The following is a 19090-nucleotide window of genomic DNA, read 5'->3' as shown; positions in this document are numbered from 1 at the left end:
AAATAAACTTTGACACTGTTTAGAAGCCATTTCATAGAAGTGCGTGGTCCTAGAAAGAAATGGGCTGGGTTTAAGTCGATATATTTTGCTTTACCCTAAATCAATCTTCGTAATATTTATACCAAAGTAATAAAAAATTATCCGACTTTTGATTGTATGGATAGGTGACCTAACCTTGATGTAATGTAGATTTGTTCTGCAGTGACGCCGTTGTCTTTAACGAACCAGTTCGCATGAAGAAGATGATCAAGCAACAAAAATATAATAATAATTCGTGTTTGGCAAGCATAATTTAAATCGGTTACAACTATCTAACACTGGTTTTGGAAAACTAAATGAGATATAGCAACCTGTTGCAAAATGATTATTTGTTGCATTGCTGAAATCGCGGGTATTTTCACTGCCTTAGAAGACAGTTACCGCCGATTTTAATGAACTATATTAATTATTCAAAGCAAAATATACCTTTCAAAACAGAAGAGGGAACACGCCAAACTGAAATATAAACTTAGCAAAGCTACAACTTTGCGTGCGGCGTAGATTTAGTCAAGATCTTAATCGATTTCAGGGGCAAACAAGTACAGGTCCCTCTTCAACAGGAGCAGAGAAATCTGCAAGACTGAAAAATACCGGGCACAGCATACCACATTAGTAAAATTTCTGTAATTTTCGCTAACTTTGTCACTCAGCTGAATTGTAATTCTAATCTTCTCGTATTTTGTAGTGTACAACTTCGTCTATCAAAACGAATCATAAACCAACTTTCTATATTTTGCACTTGCGGAGATCCAAGCGTTTCCGTAACCGGCAAAAACGCCACAATTTTCCTTTCCACAGACCACATAAAGAAACGTAAGTTTACGTTAAAAGCAAAAGGAATCGACAACAATTATACCAACGATATGGCTCGAATCTAATAAAAAAATTACAGCTACATAAAGATGCAGTTCGAAATAAATGAAGTATTATACTCTGATGATCCAATTCGTTTCTAAGATACTCGGTAAATAATTAAACACTCCTTGAGTCTCTATATATTGGCCCTTTTGTCAGCTGCATCTAAAAAATTAAACTGTCTTTACCAACGACAGCAGAGCAGTCGATTCATTGGAAACGCTAACGGATTGACCATATAGCCGCTAAAAAATGAACAATCTTCATTTCTAAACTAGCTTGTATTGTAGGCTTTCGGGGCTATCTTTGGTGAAAGGAAAAATAAACTGATATATTCCTTTCTTTTAAATATCATATTTCATGGGAGAATATCCAAGGTCTGTGCGAGTTAGAGGTTCAAGGATGAATGAAGAGTGCAATGCGGATGTACAAGAACCTTAGTAAGCTGAAAGTTTATTTTAAAATAACTACCCCTAGATTCGGAACAGAGAAATCTCCTGTCCACTTTACTCCTACCACCAGACTTTCGGCTCGACAATATTTTTAATGCCCCCATCCAGCAAAGACACTTTACACTTACAAACATTCGTACTACATTCTTTGGGATTCGAATCCTAGCCCAAAGCTATGTAGCCGATTCCTCTACCACCATAATAGTAGGACGTAGATATTTAAACTAAATTAGTAGGACGACTATATATATATAAACAAAAATTTAGAAATTTCAGATTGATATAAAAATTATTAAAGTCGCGTAAAATACTGCGAGATTAATTAAATAATCAAAAGATACATCAAATAAAAAAGGGTATTCAATAGTCTAACATGAAGTATATAACAAAACTGAAACAAAATGAAAACAGCTCAATAAAATAGCATATTAAGTATAGCGTAACAAATTTTTGAAAAATCTGTGGTCTTTTTCAAGGGACAGCCGAAGAATTTTTAGCAGAGCCATCTTTCTGAAATCTACCTGGATGATTAAAAATTCTTGAAATAATTCAAAAGAAAGTGTCAAATAATATTTATTAAAAATTAAATTAATTAAATTAAATTTATTAATTAAAGGTTTTTAAATATAAATGAACTATAAAATATTTTTTTTAATTTCTTAATTTTAATTAATTATCAAGATATATGCTGCTCCAACGTTAACCTAAAAAAAAAATAAGAATTATCAAAACAGGAAACCAAAAAAAAAACCTTTGAGTAAAACAAAAGTGATAGACTAAATAAATATTTAAATAAATTTTGAACTAAAGAAAATGCAAAACTGCCAATAAACGTCCTAAATCAAAAGCGACTATTGCAAATCAAAAATAATAAATTTATTTTACAGCTCAAATTTTGTGGAAACTGATACATTTTAGAATGAAATTTACTTAAAAGTAAAATAAAGAAGCTTTAATGATAATTTATCTATAAATGTTTCGAAACTGAAGTAAAAAAGGAAAAACAAAAAAACAAAAAATGGAAAGCTTGCCTTAAATGGAAAATATTACAAAAAGGATATACTTACAAATGATAAAATAATTAAACTGAATCAATTAATTCAATTGATTAATTTGAATGGAATATGAAAAAGAAGTTAAAATGTAGATGAAATAATCCAAAACATATGTATAAGAATGTGAACGTAACATTTCAGTATTAATCCAGTAATATTCGCTTAAAATTGGTATTTTCTGAAGTTCATTTCAAGTTTTATTAAATTGATAGAGGTATGAACTGAGAGAGAAAATATTACATTCGAAAGAAAAGGAAGCCTTTGTTAAGAAACTACTAAATTTTGGATTTCCTTTTACGATTCTATCCCTGAACGCATATTATTAAACGAGACGGAATAGTTTGCCGAGATATGGGAAGTTTGCGTCTACCTTTACGTTCAAAACTCACGCAATGCAATTGTGTGAAGTTTCTATTGAAATCTTTTGCTTTAAAAGGTGGCTTGCATCCAACTGTTCAAATGGCCCATTAGAGAAGATTCTCGCTTCATGTCTGTGAGAATTAAATTTTAGTTATTTCTGCTGTTTCAGAAGTGTAATAAATTTAATGAGAATTTCTTTGCGATTTTTAACGAATTGTTTCCCTAAAATGTTAAAAATTCTATAAACCCTGTTCTGAAATACAAGATCGTTTTCTGCTCAAAAACATGGTATCTCAAAAATTTGCCAAAATCTAAATATACGTTATCGCATAAGATTATTTGTCTTGGAGCTCTTTCGCCGGGATTTGAAACACGGATCTTCCAATTGCCAGCTGAACATATTAACCACTCACATAACGAAAGAAAACCCAGGGAAATGCAATAATTCTGCACTCTTATTTGCTTGATTCTAATATATGGTTCATAATGGTATGAAATTGAGCTACCTCTGGTAACAAAGTAAACATTCTGATGTAACCAGCGCGTGACCTCCCACCAATTGAATGTTAAGGACATGGAATTGAAGGAATAACGACGAGGTTTAAGTAAACTTTAAAAAATCACTTCCAGTTAATAACTTGTAAATAAAATCGAATTTGTTTATAAACTTTATGGCTCAGTGTTTATTGTAAACACTACTCATTTTTTACCAGTCTACTCCACCATACATTGGGCAATGTTTTTTTACAACATTTTTTCTTAAAAAAAGTACATAGCGATAACATTTGTTGGCGGCATTCTTTTATTTGAAAAGTAATTGGACAGAAACGTGAAATGAGCACAAATTTGAGGTTTGATTCTAATACATTTAATTGCTTCACAACTAGAGCTCGTGCTCATTGCCTTTCTCCCAACTCCAGAATACATTTAATGCTTTTAAATGTAATATATTGTTTTCTCAATGGCATAGGTATTTTAAACAGAAATTTGAGTAAATCAATATCTTCTGCTCAAATTGCTATAAAAGCTATTAATACTAAAATTGAAAAGTTTTAGATTATATTTTAATACAGGTTTTCGCTAAAAACTGTATTCAACGCGTATACATTTCCCTGCATTGTAGCAGAGCTTTTCTGAGAATAACGTTCTGTTCCTCTACGAGTTGAAAGACGCGTTTAAGAGGATTACAAGCCTCTTTAGCATTTACAAATTAGATCAGTGGCCATTACGGATGTCCAGGTATAATGCGTCTCGAAAAGGAAGTGAAGTTGTATACTTGAACTTAAACATGGGCATATATAAACATTTTGTTTCTCGAATTAAGATAATTTTGTGTTGCATTGTTTGTCGTTATACACGCTACCTTAATTCCTAATGAGACATACTAATTGTTAACTTGAGGTTCGATTTAGAAACATTAATTACTTACAACAAACAGTCAGAATAAATGCAGAACATGAATTTAAAGAAATTACTTTAATTGGCATTAATGTTATTAATCACTTGCTATATAAACTCAAATTAAATCTGGCGAACTATCGAGGGATCCGAAAATTGAGTTCCCATTAAAGTCCTTATCTGAATTCTGGATCGTAGCTGTCCATTTCACATAATTTCTGAAATGACATTAAATGTTCTTTTGCCTACCAGCGCCACATATTTAATGTGAAACGACATTTTAGCTTTAACGCTTATTAAATCTAAACAGTTCAAAAAATTAATTTTCGTCTAAGAATTCCAACAGCTGATGACCTTTGTTTCTTATTAAAAGGTTGTGTTAACACATATTTATATGTTCCAAGTTATATTCGTATTAAATTAATTCAATTCCATCGATATTTAGAAATACATTTTTTGTCGCTTAATGTTATCATTCGGATAACAGTATGAAAATAATGATGGACACACGTAATCACATTAAGCGACGCCTACTGTACTCACTCTGTCAACTTTCCTTCGTAGAGATACAAACGATATTCACATATTTTTAAAGTGATTTCGGTACGTTTTAATCAATGTTTAAAATGTTAAGAGTATTTCTTTAATTGTTCGATCTGATATCCTTCTTTTTGGATTATAAGTCTGCACTGTGATTTCCATTACATGGCTTTTCGTAAAATTTCCATTAATTATGGCGGATTAGTCCGTAGGTGAAACGTCAGAGGACTTCACAAGAGTACGTTGAAAAGGTACCTGTATGCGATACCTGTATCAGTCTGAATTTTCTGAAGGAATATAGTGGTACCTTTCAAAGCATAACTTATTACTTTGCCTTGATAAAGTTTTACTTTTTGAAATGCATTGGGATAACGAAATGGAATTCCTTCTATAAATAACGTAAAACTTTCTCTTGATGGTACTTTGAATAGATTTTAGCATTTTTTCTTACTCTTCTTATTTTTAATTTCCCATTGGAAGAGAGCCTGAGACAATTATAAACCTTGTACTTAAACATTCTTTAAATTGACAGAACCCGTCACCAATTGCACTTGGTGGATTGGGTCTCCTGTCAATAGTCGTCTTTTAAGTGGGAATAATCTTCGGAAATTTGGAATTTTCCCTGTGCTTGTGTTCATTCTATAAATGGTTAGCACATCCCTTTTTCACTGGAAGATCTGTAGTCGAGTGCCACAATTGAGTGTTGACAAAATCGACGCAGTTGATTTTCTATGCTTCATACTCCGAAAATCTAATATTCTCCACGAGATTATCTCTTTTACGTTTAATGTAATATATTGTTCGTTTAATGTAATATATTTAATGTAATATATTGTTGTTTTACGTTTAATGTAATATATTACGTTTAATGTAATATATTACGTCTAATGTAATATTCTAACTCGTATATTTTTAGTTTTACGTTTTATTGTTCTAACTCGTATACTTTTAGTTTTACGTTTGATTGTTCTAACTCGTATGCTTTAAAGTTTAGAAAGGAGGTATTCTCTTTCACCTCATTGTTTGTCTTTTAGATATTACTTAATTAATACCATAATTCCTCACGTATTTTATTTCTAGCTTTTAAGCGAAATTTTCTGGAAAGTTTTCAGATATCCGCTTAATGTTCCCCTTCTTCAATGCTTTCAGAGAACAAGCTGACCTAAATTTTAAGATGTTTTTTTCCTTCAAGTGATTTTTCCCTGTTACTGACAGAAGCAAACCCTCGGAAACTGCTTACGAAGGTTTCGTCAAGCCTTTTTCATCTAACTGTTGAACGTTGCGCTAGTATAAAACAAGAACCGACCTATCACAGCGCACACAGCAAACTCAAACAGACATTCAGTCTACGATTTCGTCGAGTCAGTTGCATATTCACCTTCTCTGATTATTTATAGATGATTTAAGGCCTAAGGAATAGTAGAGACATGAATAAGAATGGGCGAGGTTAAAATTATAAGGAAAATAGAAAATAAGATACCTTTTTAGATACTAAATGTTAATACTACTATGTATTCTTGTTAAAAAGTAGGTTTCTTTCAAAGACATAATAGTGATAAATATATGTAATTTATCCACGTTTGCTTTTCACTTGTTATGATCTTACTGTAACCACTTCCTTCGATATTTAATTTATTCGCATAATTTTCCCCTCTCGAATTTTAAACGATAAAATGAATAAAAAAGGGGGAAAATGTTCGAGGAAATACGGTATTCATTCGCAAAACTGTTACTTATCTTACTGTTACTTAGTTTATACATTAATGTTAAACGATACCAAACTGGCACCGAGTCCGCCGTTTTTCCGAGATTGCAATCAATCATCTCCACCGATATTTAATCTGTAAAATCCTGGAATCAGTTCATAAGGAACTTCTTTTCTCGTTTTAGGAAGAGCATGTTCTGTTCGTAAATCAGTCACGATGCCTTCCGTTTTTAAATCACTCTTCAGTAATGTTCGAGAGGCAGAAAAAGACAAACATCATCATCAGATATCGAAAGTTTTTGTTTCTCATTTCTGCTGTTGATGAATTAGTCTGCTTCCCTGGAAATTTTTCTTCATCAGATGCATTAAAACTCCAAATATTAACCTTGAGTAATTTATGCGGTCCTATTTTTCCGAGGCTTTTTGAATCCAATGTATTCAAAAAGTGGTTTTGGCATTACTAATAGCTACAGTTTTTTTAAAGCTCGAAAGATGCTATTTAGTCTCAAAATGGGATTAAAATTAAATAATGAAGAATCTGCATGTATGTAAATATGTTCCTAGCATTCTCAAGAGAACGACGGTACTTAGAACTATCAAATTTTGAGTAGCTTAGTCCTCCACCCAAAAATGTACACCTCGAAGTCCGAATTTTGAATTTCGAATTTGTTTTATTATTTTTTATTTCACACTTCTAAAACTTAATGAATTAATTAAAATTTAAGGATTAACAAAGTCAACCTTTGAAAACAAGCAGTGACAACACAGTTCGAAATAAAACATTTTTATCTCCAGCGTGTTGCCATGACCGGGAATAAAATAATTTTATTTTCCATGAGACAGCGTTTTGCCATTCAGCAAAGCCTAAGATACTTTCAAATTTAATCTGGAAAGTTATTGAGTAATAAACTACGCAATTAAAAGGCAATAAACACAGTTCTTGAATATTTTTAATTTGGTTTAAATAAATATGTATTAAAATCATGACTTATCTAATTAGATAAATTCAGTACATTTACCTAAATGACGTTAGCTGCACTCATTAAAATTATTATATACTTTTTAATCATTATATACACTGCGTGTGGATTTCTAAACGTGTGCTATATACAGCTTTTAAAAATTCTGTGACTTTTTTTTAACTTTGTGTAGCGTAAGTGCGAAGTAACAGGAGTGCAAGAGCAGACTGGTGGATTGCGAGCTTAGCGAGAGCGTAAAAAACATCAACAAAACCCTTTTGCGCCAATTGATAAAATCGCGTCCCTTTTTGTTTTTCTTTTTCTCACCTTGCTACTTAATATCCCATTACATTACCATGATATTTATTACCTGTGTATTCCAAAGAAGTCCACTATCGACAGAGATTTAAATTAACTGAATATTTGTTAGTTTGACAAAGATTTAGATCACAGAGAATGGACTATATGTATCAGATTTCATGGTTAGATGGCTTTTGTGCTATGTGGCTTTTTATGCCATTTGTTCTAAATAAAAGAATTTTTTTTCGTCTTAGATTATCATTATTGATATCAAGATTGTATTTATGCATATTAGTGCTGCTATCTTGGAGCAGTTTGGCGATTTTTTTGCTGAAGGAAAAGAATGCTGTTTTATTACATACATAAATATTTATAGATAACATATATTTCGTTTAAGTTAAGCCTTTAATCTCGAAAATGAATCAATAATACTGTTTATAAATGGGTTTTAGTTTCTCTTGTTCTGTCGAGACTTTCTATTGTAAATTCTAAAAATATGCTGCTTTCATATATTTTGTTATTTTGCTGCTCAATCGATTTTATGTGGCGTAGGGAGCCAACAACGTGATATTTAATAGATAATGTAAACACACAGAATGGATATATTTATATACTTTTATTGAGGCCGATTGCAACTAAAGACGGATGTGCAAAACTACATGTTATATCATACAAAATTTTTACGTTCTGAGGCTACTCGTTTTTGAGTTATGCGAGATTTATACATACATACATAAGTACGTACACACGCCTCGAAACAATCTCTTCTGAATCCAGTTTTATGATTCGTTTGGTGAAAATGAGTTCATTATTCTGTCCTTACGTACAGATGTCGCGAAAGAACGTCGTTTAATTGCATTTGATAGCGATCGAAATGGATATTTTCGTTGAAATAAGGTCCCCGGAATATTTCGTGATTACAATACTTCCTTTACTTCGTACGAAGAAATAAAAAAACATTGTAAAGCCCATTTAATAAGGAGACTAAACATTGTTGTGATGAACTAAGAAAATACTGAAAGAAAACAGAAAAATGTAAGCCAACACTTAACGCTGCATCGGAAATTTTAAGAGTATACAGCTATGCTGCTTTTAAAATTTTCGTAATTTTCGTAATTGTTGAATTGTATATGGCGCAAGTGCGAAGAAAATGATGCTTCATAATAAAGCAAAAAAGTTTTAAAATGGGTTAGTAGGAGGGAATATAACAACAGAGTGATAGACTGCGAGCTCAGCGACAGCGTAAAAAACCTTCACAAATCCTTTTGGGTCACCGTTAAAATCTGGAATTTTTCAGATTTTTTTTCCTGTTTAATTTACGAAATAAATTAAAAAATGGTCAAGATTTAAACAAATGTACATGTATTTTTCGAGTTCTGGTAAGTAAGGCGGATGATCGTCTAGAAAAAGCGGTGCATGTGCCAAAATTTTTAGAACCACAGGTATAAATGCATGTAAGCAAACACTTTCATTTAGTATTATTGCTCCTTTTTTGTACCCTCTTGTGTTGTAGATTCATTAGGTTATTTTCAAGCGGGAGACATGAAAAATGTGCAATGCCCTCGCCGGGACGCGAAACTGAACCGAATACGCGAGTGTGCTACCGTTACACCACGAACGCATGCAGGAAGGAGGGAGAAAATACTTATATACTCCCCTTATCAAAGGGCGACTGGGAATTAGGGGACCCAGTCGCCAAATCCTGTTGGCAAAGAATCATCATCCACCACCTTTTAGTTCGGGCGCCACTTTATTTTACAAGTCATTAGGTTACTTTGAAGCGTCAGACATGAAAAATGCGCAATGCTCTCGCCGGGACTCGAACCTGGTCATCTCGAATACGCGCCGAGTGTGCTACCGTTATACCACGATTGCATGCAGAAAGGAGAGATAAAATACCTGCTAGTGTGCTTACCTTCATGCGGCAATAATATCAGGACTTAGAAGAGAAGGGCTAGCTCATAGAGCTTTTCCCCCTGAAGCAGAAAGTGAGAAGTGATGACGTAGCTATGATGACACTGAGCGCGCCGATATAATTCACAGCTTGGAAATTAACGTTTTTGAACCAGCATTTAAAATGAGCTGTGTGTGAAAGATAGCTATAATTTGGAAGAGGCAATGTTACTGCTTTATGCATTTTAGACTGAAACATTAAAAAATTTAATAATGCTTACTCAGTTTTAAAATAATAGATAAAATGTGCTACTCTTTTAACATAAAGTTCCGTGGTTTTTTTAGTCCAAAGGGATTTCAGTCCCGAAGGACTATTGCTTTCATTTTGGCATTTTGCGTCGGACTCATAAACGTCGGTTCACTTTTCAAACTGTTGCCACAAAATGTTAGAGTCCTGCATTATATTTGAAGAAATTAAATAATGAAAAATCTGCATAAATGATTGTCTATTTCTCGCATTGTGATAAAACAATGGTACATAGAGCCATCGAATTTTGAATGACGAAATCCTATTGCGAATATGGGCATCTGAAATCCCAAATTTGGAATTTGTTTTATATTTATATATTTATATATTTATATTTTTATATTTTGTAATTATTATATTTATATTTATATTTGTTTATATTTATATTTATTATTATTTATATTTATATTTATATTTATATTTATATTTGTTTTATATTTTTATATTTTGTAAAACTTTAACAAATTTTTGATTTACAAACTCAATGCTTTAAAAGCGAGAAATGGCAACGTTATATAGAAAAAAATACTTTTATCTCCAGCTCGCGAGACTGTGTATATCGGAAATTCTCAAGATATGCTTAATTTAACATTATTTTGCGATATTGCTCTCGAACTGAATTTTATGGTTTAAGTGCAAAGAACATGATATTTAATAAATAAAGGTAACACTCAAAACGTTAAAAAAACGCCCCTTTGGACGTAATTTAAAATCTGAAAAATTTCAGTTGGACTTTTGAATCCCGAAGGACTATTAGTTTCGTTTTGGCATTTTGCGTCGGACTCATAAATGTCGGTTCACTTTTCAAACTTTTGCCACAAAATGTTAGAGTCCTGCATTATATTTGAAGAAATTAAATAATGAAAAATCTGCATAAATGTATGTATATTTCTCGTATTGTGATAAAATAACGGTACATACAGTCATTGAATTTTGAATAACGTAATCCTCCAACGAATATGAGCACGTGGAAGACCAAATTTGAAATTTGAAATTTGTTTTATGATCGATTTCCTATTTTTTAAAACTTTGACGAATTTTTGATTAACAAACTCAAGGATTTCAAAGCGAGCAATGGCAACGTTGTGCAGAAAAAACATTTTTATCTCCAGCGCGTGAGTCTCTGTATGGGAAATTCTAAAGATATGCTCGTTTTAAAACTATTTTGTGATATTGCTGTTGCACTGGATCTTATGGTTTAAGTGCGAGGAACATGATATTTAATAAAGAAAGGTAACACACAAAATGTTAAAAAACGCCCTTTTGGACGTAATTTAAAATCTGAAACATTTCAGATTTTGGGTTTTTTTTTTTTTTTTTTTTTTTTTTTTTTTAGGTTGTTTTTATTTAATGCACGTTTATTTCTAATCATTTCTTTATTTGCATGCTAACTGAGAGAATTTTTATACTGCTTCTAAGATAACTATAATAGCAGCTATTTAAATTTACTCAAAAAACAACTTTACATTGACATAGGTTTAAACATTTATGACATATATGGCAACATTTCTGCTAACCTACGTTTGATTTTTTGCCTAATTGTAAATTTTACATTGTTATAATTCTCTTCCGATTCAATACAATAGATTTTTTTAAAATAATTTTGTAATTTATACTTATACCGATATTACAATTAAATAAATGTATATAAGATTGTTACCTTAATTTTGACAAAATAGCTTTATTCAGAGTACCTAAAACAGTTATTTAATTTTTCAAAAGTGTGAGTAAAGGAAGCAGGTCTTTTTATGCCAATTACTTTGATGTTTTATACTATTATATTTTATCTAGAATGCTAATCTAGCACAAAATCTAATCAATAATTAGTTACAAAGGATACAATAAGAATAACTTTAACAAGTACTTAACAAAATTAGTTTGTTAAATACTTGTTATTCTTGTTGGTACTATTTTGGTACTATTCATAATACCGAAGATATTATCGATTAACTCATAGAAGTCAGATGTTTTCTGATTTCCTGTGGGGTAGAGTATACCTTTTGCGATACTTTTTGAAAATAATGTTTTTTCTGGAGCGATTTTTTGTCTCTCGTTTCCCTTGACCATTAAATAATTTGGTTTTAGTTTGTGACACAATTTGATTTCTTCTCAATCTCTATTTAAAACCTCTTTAATAATATCGAAATTTAAAACAGTTACATCTTCTAAAACAAATCCTCTATCTAAAACGCGGTTTCTCATTAATTTGAGGCAGAGCGCGAAATGAGACCTCTGATTAAAACAAACTGCACATTTTGAAAAGAACCAACTTAGTCCAGTTTAGAGTCATAGCAGAGTTTTCAATCTATATGCATTTCGTCGAAACTGAGAACGCATATTTTTTCTACAGAATACAAATATTCGCCTTTTTCCTTCTTTAGAGTAAGAACATTACTTTGAATTCTTGGACTACACTAAAATTTAGAAAACACTAAAAAATAAAATAAACACCATTTCTTTAATTTGATAATACTAGGTAAAGATATTCCAATTTTTTTCTTAATTTTTTTTTCTTTCCGAAAATCATAGCTTTAAGATGACAGAGCTCTTATGACAATGCAACGTGAAATATTTTCACTAGTCCACCTGATTTTTTTTCTTTTTTTTTTTTTTTTTTTCAGTAATGCATTAATCTGCGTCTTTATAAAAATAGGCTTTAGACATTTTTCCAAATTCTCCGATATGTGCTGCCCCCCCCCAATTTCGCTATTTGAGATTTTAATTTCTGATACCAATTTCTGTCTAGATGTCGTCCACCTTCTTTGTCGCTGAACAAACATTCTAAAATTTTTCTTTTCTCTATTTTTCAATACTTTAATACAATTTAATACAATTTTCTAAGGATATTATTTTGTTCTTCAAATTATCAATGCATTCTTGTTTATCCTTAAACATTCAGGATGATCTACATTTTCATTTGTGAGTTTTATTTCAAAATCATTAAAATTTGATTTATTATTGTCATCATCAATTTCGATTTATTATTGTCATCATAATTTACTTTCGGCACAGCATTCCATTTCAACAGTTTCTTTTTGTGGCTATCCAAACAAGCGATTTTTTATATCATCTTCATAAACACTGCATAGAAAATGTTCGCTGCAGATTTTTCCGCTCTTCACATTAATAGAATCTTCTCTTTGACATTTGTGTATCCATTCTTTCGTCAAAAGCAAACTGTCATTTGGATCCTTTGGTCCCATGACATAAAATATCTCATCCTTTCATACTTCTGTAAGTGCTACGGCACGTTACTGCAGCCCAAAAAGCCATATTACGTATATGGCTTTTTGGTAAATATACTTTACAATATAAAATAAAAACTGACTAAAATTACATATATATAAATTATTTTAAATATATACATTATTAGAAAACAGATATATATAATATTAAAATTAATTTGGGATGTGTAACCTCTAGAAAATCGTCTCGCAGCTCAATGAAACTACTATTTTAAACGCGGGAAATCAGGAAAGGTGGCATCACAGTGACGTCAGATTATTGCCTGTTACGTCCCCCCATTAGGCTCGCGTCGGCGAGGAGTCGAACAAAGAAATGAGCTAGCCCTTCTATTTATCCCTGCAATAATATGGCTAATGTTTTCAAGTTCTAAACATTTTACAGAGGCATCCTGCTTCTTTAATATTTTGATAAATTCCTGCATCACCATCTTTGTACATCCTCTTGAATACTCACCATCTTAAAGAATCCTAACGATTTTTCTTCCTTCCTGGCACAGAGTTTCTTGGAAATCTGCGCACACTGCGTTTATGACAACTTCAATACATGTCGGCACCCATCACTGCGTTTAAAAGCAAGCAATCAATCAATACAAATTTTCAGCTTCCAGATTCAAAACCTTCACGCTGTTAAAAAAAGAAACATCTTCAGAAAATTAGGTTGTAATGCTTGTTACGTATAAGAGGTATTAAACGACAAAGGAGGGGAAATGATTGTAATGCTTGTTACGGATAAGAGATATTAAACGACCAAAGGAGGGGAAAAGTTATTTTTTAATTCTTTTTTGATGAAATTCACAACTCGTTAAGTTCCGGAATTTGGCAATTGTTCAATATCCACAAGATTGCGACAGCCAGCACTGATGCCTGAAAAAAGAAAGAGAAAAATATTTCCGCCTTCTAAATTAGATTCTATTGTGTGAGACTTTTTTTTCCGAGAAATGTGTGTATGTTATATCACTCGGGTAAGAAAATTGGTTAAACTTTTACAAGAAAAGGAAAGTTTTTTCACTACAGGTCTACATTATACGCTGAGAACAACATCTCTTTGATTCTTTTTAGAAAAATATGTTGTAGTTGAACATTTTAAGCTAATTAACTGTCACGGTTTGGAAAATCTTCAACAAAGTGGAATTTTTATTGGTAAACTTGTAAAATATTTTCGTGGTGTAACGGTAACACACTCGGCGCACATTCGAGAGTTCCCGGTTCGAGTCCCAGTGAGGACATTGAACATTTTTCACATCTCCTGGTTCAAGAAACCTAATGATGTTACAACCTCCAATGAAATAATTCAACTCCGATCACCATTAACAAGGTCCACTCTAAAGCATAGAAACCATTTTCAGTAGAAAAATTCATGTCAAACATGACTGACAGAAATAGTTACATCTTACAGGACCTCACTCACTACCCTACACTCAAAAGGCCCGGGTCTGTAATCCGGATTTTAGAAGGCCGTAAACCATCCCAAAATTCCTTATGCAGCAGTGATAGCGAAATGTATGACCTAGGCGTGCCAAAATTCAGAAAAATCCTGGCTTAACTCTGTTACCATGTCACATGTAACATGTAGAATCATACATCTGTCATCCGTCTGCCAAGAATGCACTCGAATACACTCAGCCCGCGTCGACAATGACGAGACCGTTGCTATATGCAAATATTTTGGTATTACGCTTTTTTTTTCTTCAACGTCAGAATATTATACTTATATAATAATACTATATTTAATGTTTTCAATGCTAATTGTATTTCATATATTTCAAAACTTTACAGATTGCAAAACAACAAATTTTTTATTAAAGAACTCAACGATTTGAAAGCGAGCAGTAGCAACACTTATCCATATAAAGCATTTTTATCTCCAGCGCAATGGTCGAAATGGCTTCCCACGAATTTTCGGAATTTTCGGAATCTGTTTGTTACCTGAGTGGCAACAAACAGACAGATGCACACAGATTGTAATAGTATAGATTTTCTGAGTGGCAATGTACTTCTTTTATATCGGTGAAATTTCTAGTTAAATTTGAAATATAAACATCGTATGTCTTATATAGTGGCAACAGACATCTTTTTGTAGCTGAACAAAAATTCCTTAAATCTGTACAAAATAAGAAATAAATAAAAAAATTCATTCGAAATTCAAAATTCGGGCTTCGAGGACGTTATGTTCGACTGAAGGACTACATGTGCTTAAAATCTAATGATTCTGTGTGCCGCAATGTTTTCCACAATGCGGTTAAATTGAAGAGACAAACGTATTTTGCAAAGTGGCATCACACTTCTTTTATATTGCTGAATTTTCTGATTAAATTTGAAAACTAGTTAAATATTTTACACTTTGCATAACAGCACACAAAGCGTTAAATCGCTCAGTTTTTAATCAAAATTTCCTTAATTTCGCACAAAATACGAAATAAATAAAAATACATTCGAAATTCAAAATTTGGGTTTCGAGATGCCTATGTCCTGGTGGAGGACTACATGTATTCAAAATTTAGTGGTTCTTCGCGCCGTCATATTTCCATAATATGAGGCACATACACATTCTTCATTATTATAATAGTAAAGGTATAGAAGCACTTGACACTTACAAAACCTCAAATTTCAAATATGGCAGTTGAAATCATCCACATGCGCAGCATCAGTTGTCGGTGTAAAGTTATTTTAATTTAACGAATGATACACTTCTTTTTTTAATTCAGTCCTCCATCAATTATAATTACAATTTCAGTTGTCAAATCAGTCAAACCATAAACAGCACTAGTGTTAGTTAAATGCGAATGAAAACAGACCTTAACAATATGGAGTATAAAATTCTAAAGAAAAATGTAGAATAAATTTTTTATTAGGAGGGTTTTTCTGCATTTCGCCGTTTTCGATTTCGATTTTGTGAAATATTTACGCGATTTCCATATCTGCGTGTCAGAAAACTAGTTGATGATTTCGGAATTTTGAAATGTTTTCGACACATATCCTGAAATGTTACCCCGTCCACATACATATATTTTCAGATTCAAAGGCATAAATGTTATTTTGTGTACTTCTTCTTTGTTTAAGTATTGGATAGATGCAAAATCTTTCGAATTTGTCGTACTTACGAATACACGCTTTTAGCATTTTAAAGATTTATTCAAATGTTATCGTTTCTGTTTCATTCTGATCACGTCTGGGCAGGAAAGATATAAAATTTATGCCAGGCGACATAAAATCTTTCATTTATCTTACAGGTAACAATAATAATAACAATACTTAGCTTATCAGAATAACAAAGTGAGGTACTTGAAAAATATTACTAATCCGTTATAGGAGCAGTATACTACATTTCGATGGAATCAGGATTTAGTAGCAGATATAAAGAGATTACTGTAATTAATACAGTACATTTTATAACGCCACGTATTTTGTAAGTCGGTGCGCAGAATACATATTTGACTTTGCTATATATACACCATCGTCTGCATCAAAGAATGAAACTTAATGATTCTAATAAACACACTAGCCAATGAATTAGAAATCCAACATCAATATTTTATTGGACCAGCTTTTGAAAAGGCAACTGCTCTGATTCCTTTGGTCATAGAAGCTACATGCTTCTGGAGTGCATTTGCGTCCAGATATTACCATTCATTGCCTGCAGCTTTTTAGATCTTGTAAATTAGGTGGAAGAGGAGAATGCTGTCGAATGCGTCTTTCCACCATACCCCGCACATTTTCTATGAGGTTAAGATTCGGGCTATGCGGTGACCAGGGAAAGTGTTGAAAGTTGGACTGATGATCCGCGAACCAATTTTGAACACTTCTGGCATGATGTATAGTTGCATTATTGTCAAAGAAGTATCAGTTTCCATCAGGGTAAAAATGCAACATCGCAGTGTGCACTCAACTTGCCATTATATCTAGGTATATCATGGCTGTTTGTTTACCCTCGAGGAATTCCAGGGCACCAATTCCATGCCAGCAGAACTTGCCCCATATCATGATATTTCCACCAGATCCTTGCACAGTGCGAGCAAGGCAAGATGGAGTCATGCGGTTCTCACCAAACTCAACAACTTCCATCAGTGCAAAATAAGGCGTAGCATGATTCATCCGACCACATTACTCGTTTCCAATCCTCAGCTGTCCAGTGTTTTCTTTCGCGACACTATGCAAATGAATTCTTGCATGTCGGGCAGAAATAAGTGGTTTTCTCGCAGGCACCCGACTATGCATTCCTATCCTCTGCAATTCTCTGCGAATGTTTCGAGCTGAAATCTGTTGGGAAGAGCCTTGGTTGACGATCTTTTTCATTTGAAGCACATTAGAGTCCCTGTACTGCCGTACAATTCGTCTGAGGCGACGCCGATCACTCTCTTGGCAAACTGTACTTGAATCACAGTTACATCTTCTAGAGAAGGATCGTGGACTCCGATTCTAACTTTTGAAAACCTTTGATATGGCTCTTGAGAACCCAGTCAGATTTGCTATCTTCGAAAACGAGGCCCCTGCTAAACGGCATCATCAAAAAGCCCTTTTTCAAATGGTGAAAGATCTGTCGTTTTTCCCATTTTACTTCATTCACTGTGAAAGCACTCTTACACTTTACTTATATTAGCATTCTAACCACGTGTAGCCCACGTCATAAGACAAATTTTCATACTTCATCCCTAGCGCGCTTTCAAATGAGAATCTCAATTTCTAATTCATTGGCCAGTATGTGTATCAATTTTGTATTAGCATACCAATGATTGTAACTTTTACATGATACTTAAAATTTTTGCATGTCAACTATAATTTTACATGTAAACGCAAAAGTTTACACGTCCTTTCCCGTTTTAAATTTTGTTTGGAAGACCTGGTTTTTAGATATCTAACATTGTAAATTTTATTTACAAAATAAGAAAAATATTTGTTTGATTTCCCAGAACTGCCAAATTTATTCTGAATTTCGAATGTTTTTAAAATTTGCTTACTTTGTGTTTTGTGAAAACTTTATTTAATTAACAAACTCAGCGATTTAAAAGCAACGTATTGCCACCACTCGGTAAAGTCTTATGGCCTTATCACATATAAAGACGGGCGATGCTATACAAAGCTTTCGCAAAAAACGCACTTTGTATCCGCAACATTTTACCAGAGTAGAGAAAATAATATTCTGCCTGCAGCTATGTGCCGAAAGAGGAGACGTACTTCTTTAGTTGTCAGTTTAGGTCAACCAATCAGATTTCCTAGAAGCAAAGATTCCCGGAAATTTTTCTTTAAGTGCACAATATTTGGTAGTTAGCGGGTTTGTTACGGTTTAAGATATCTACATTTCAGATTCAATCAAACAACTCAGCGATTTGCCACTGCCCGGAATAAAATATTTATATTTCCCGCGCGCCAGCGTTTTGTCACTGGGCAAAGAGTTTGTTACTGATTGTACATCTGTTTGCTATTGGTTAACAAACTAAGCGATTTAAAAAAAAACAGAAAAATTTGGGGGTTGAAGCACAGCTGTTGCTGCCGGTGCCGTGCATACATAATCATTAACATTTTCGGCATTTTACTGGATTGAATTGGATTCAGAACCGTTCCTGCCATTAAAAATCCCAGTATTCCTAAGTCTCTTTTCAGTTATTACCGGTAAAAGTAATTTCCATATCTCCATGATTTGTTTACGCATCTTTCCGAAACTTAGCATTGTATTTTAACTTTAGATGTCAAGTTTTGGTTACTTCAAGCCAACCACTTTGCGTATAAACTTTGAGTCTCTTTTTCGAAAAAATTATCAGTTTACACATTAAGTAGTTACTAGTAAGATTCTGTTCTCCAAGTAATTAAATGAGCGAATGCGTGAAACTATGGTAAGATACTGATGTCATTTATAATCATAGAAATAATAACTTAAGAAACAATAACTTAAGTATGCATTTCATTCCTTAAGGCTCAGTCATCTCATAATATTTTAAAACTAACATCAAAACAGTTAACAGAATGCAAATTGTAAAATTAGATCTC

General features: G+C 32.7%; 1 protein-coding gene across 2 annotated transcripts in view; it reads left to right on the top strand.

The window, feature by feature from the left end:
• Nucleotides 1-19090, top strand: part of LOC118202680 (synaptotagmin-10-like) — a 242136-nt gene that overhangs the window by 199324 nt on the left and 23722 nt on the right. The window lies entirely within an intron of this gene.

The sequence above is a fragment of the Stegodyphus dumicola genome, chromosome 8 (assembly GCF_044657685.1).
Source record: "Stegodyphus dumicola isolate Sdum_Otavi_A_Nest chromosome 8, ASM4465768v1".
Taxonomy (NCBI): Eukaryota; Metazoa; Arthropoda; class Arachnida; order Araneae; family Eresidae; genus Stegodyphus; species Stegodyphus dumicola.
Note: the sequence above shows the minus strand (reverse complement) of the source record. Positions and strands in the feature narration are given on the sequence as shown.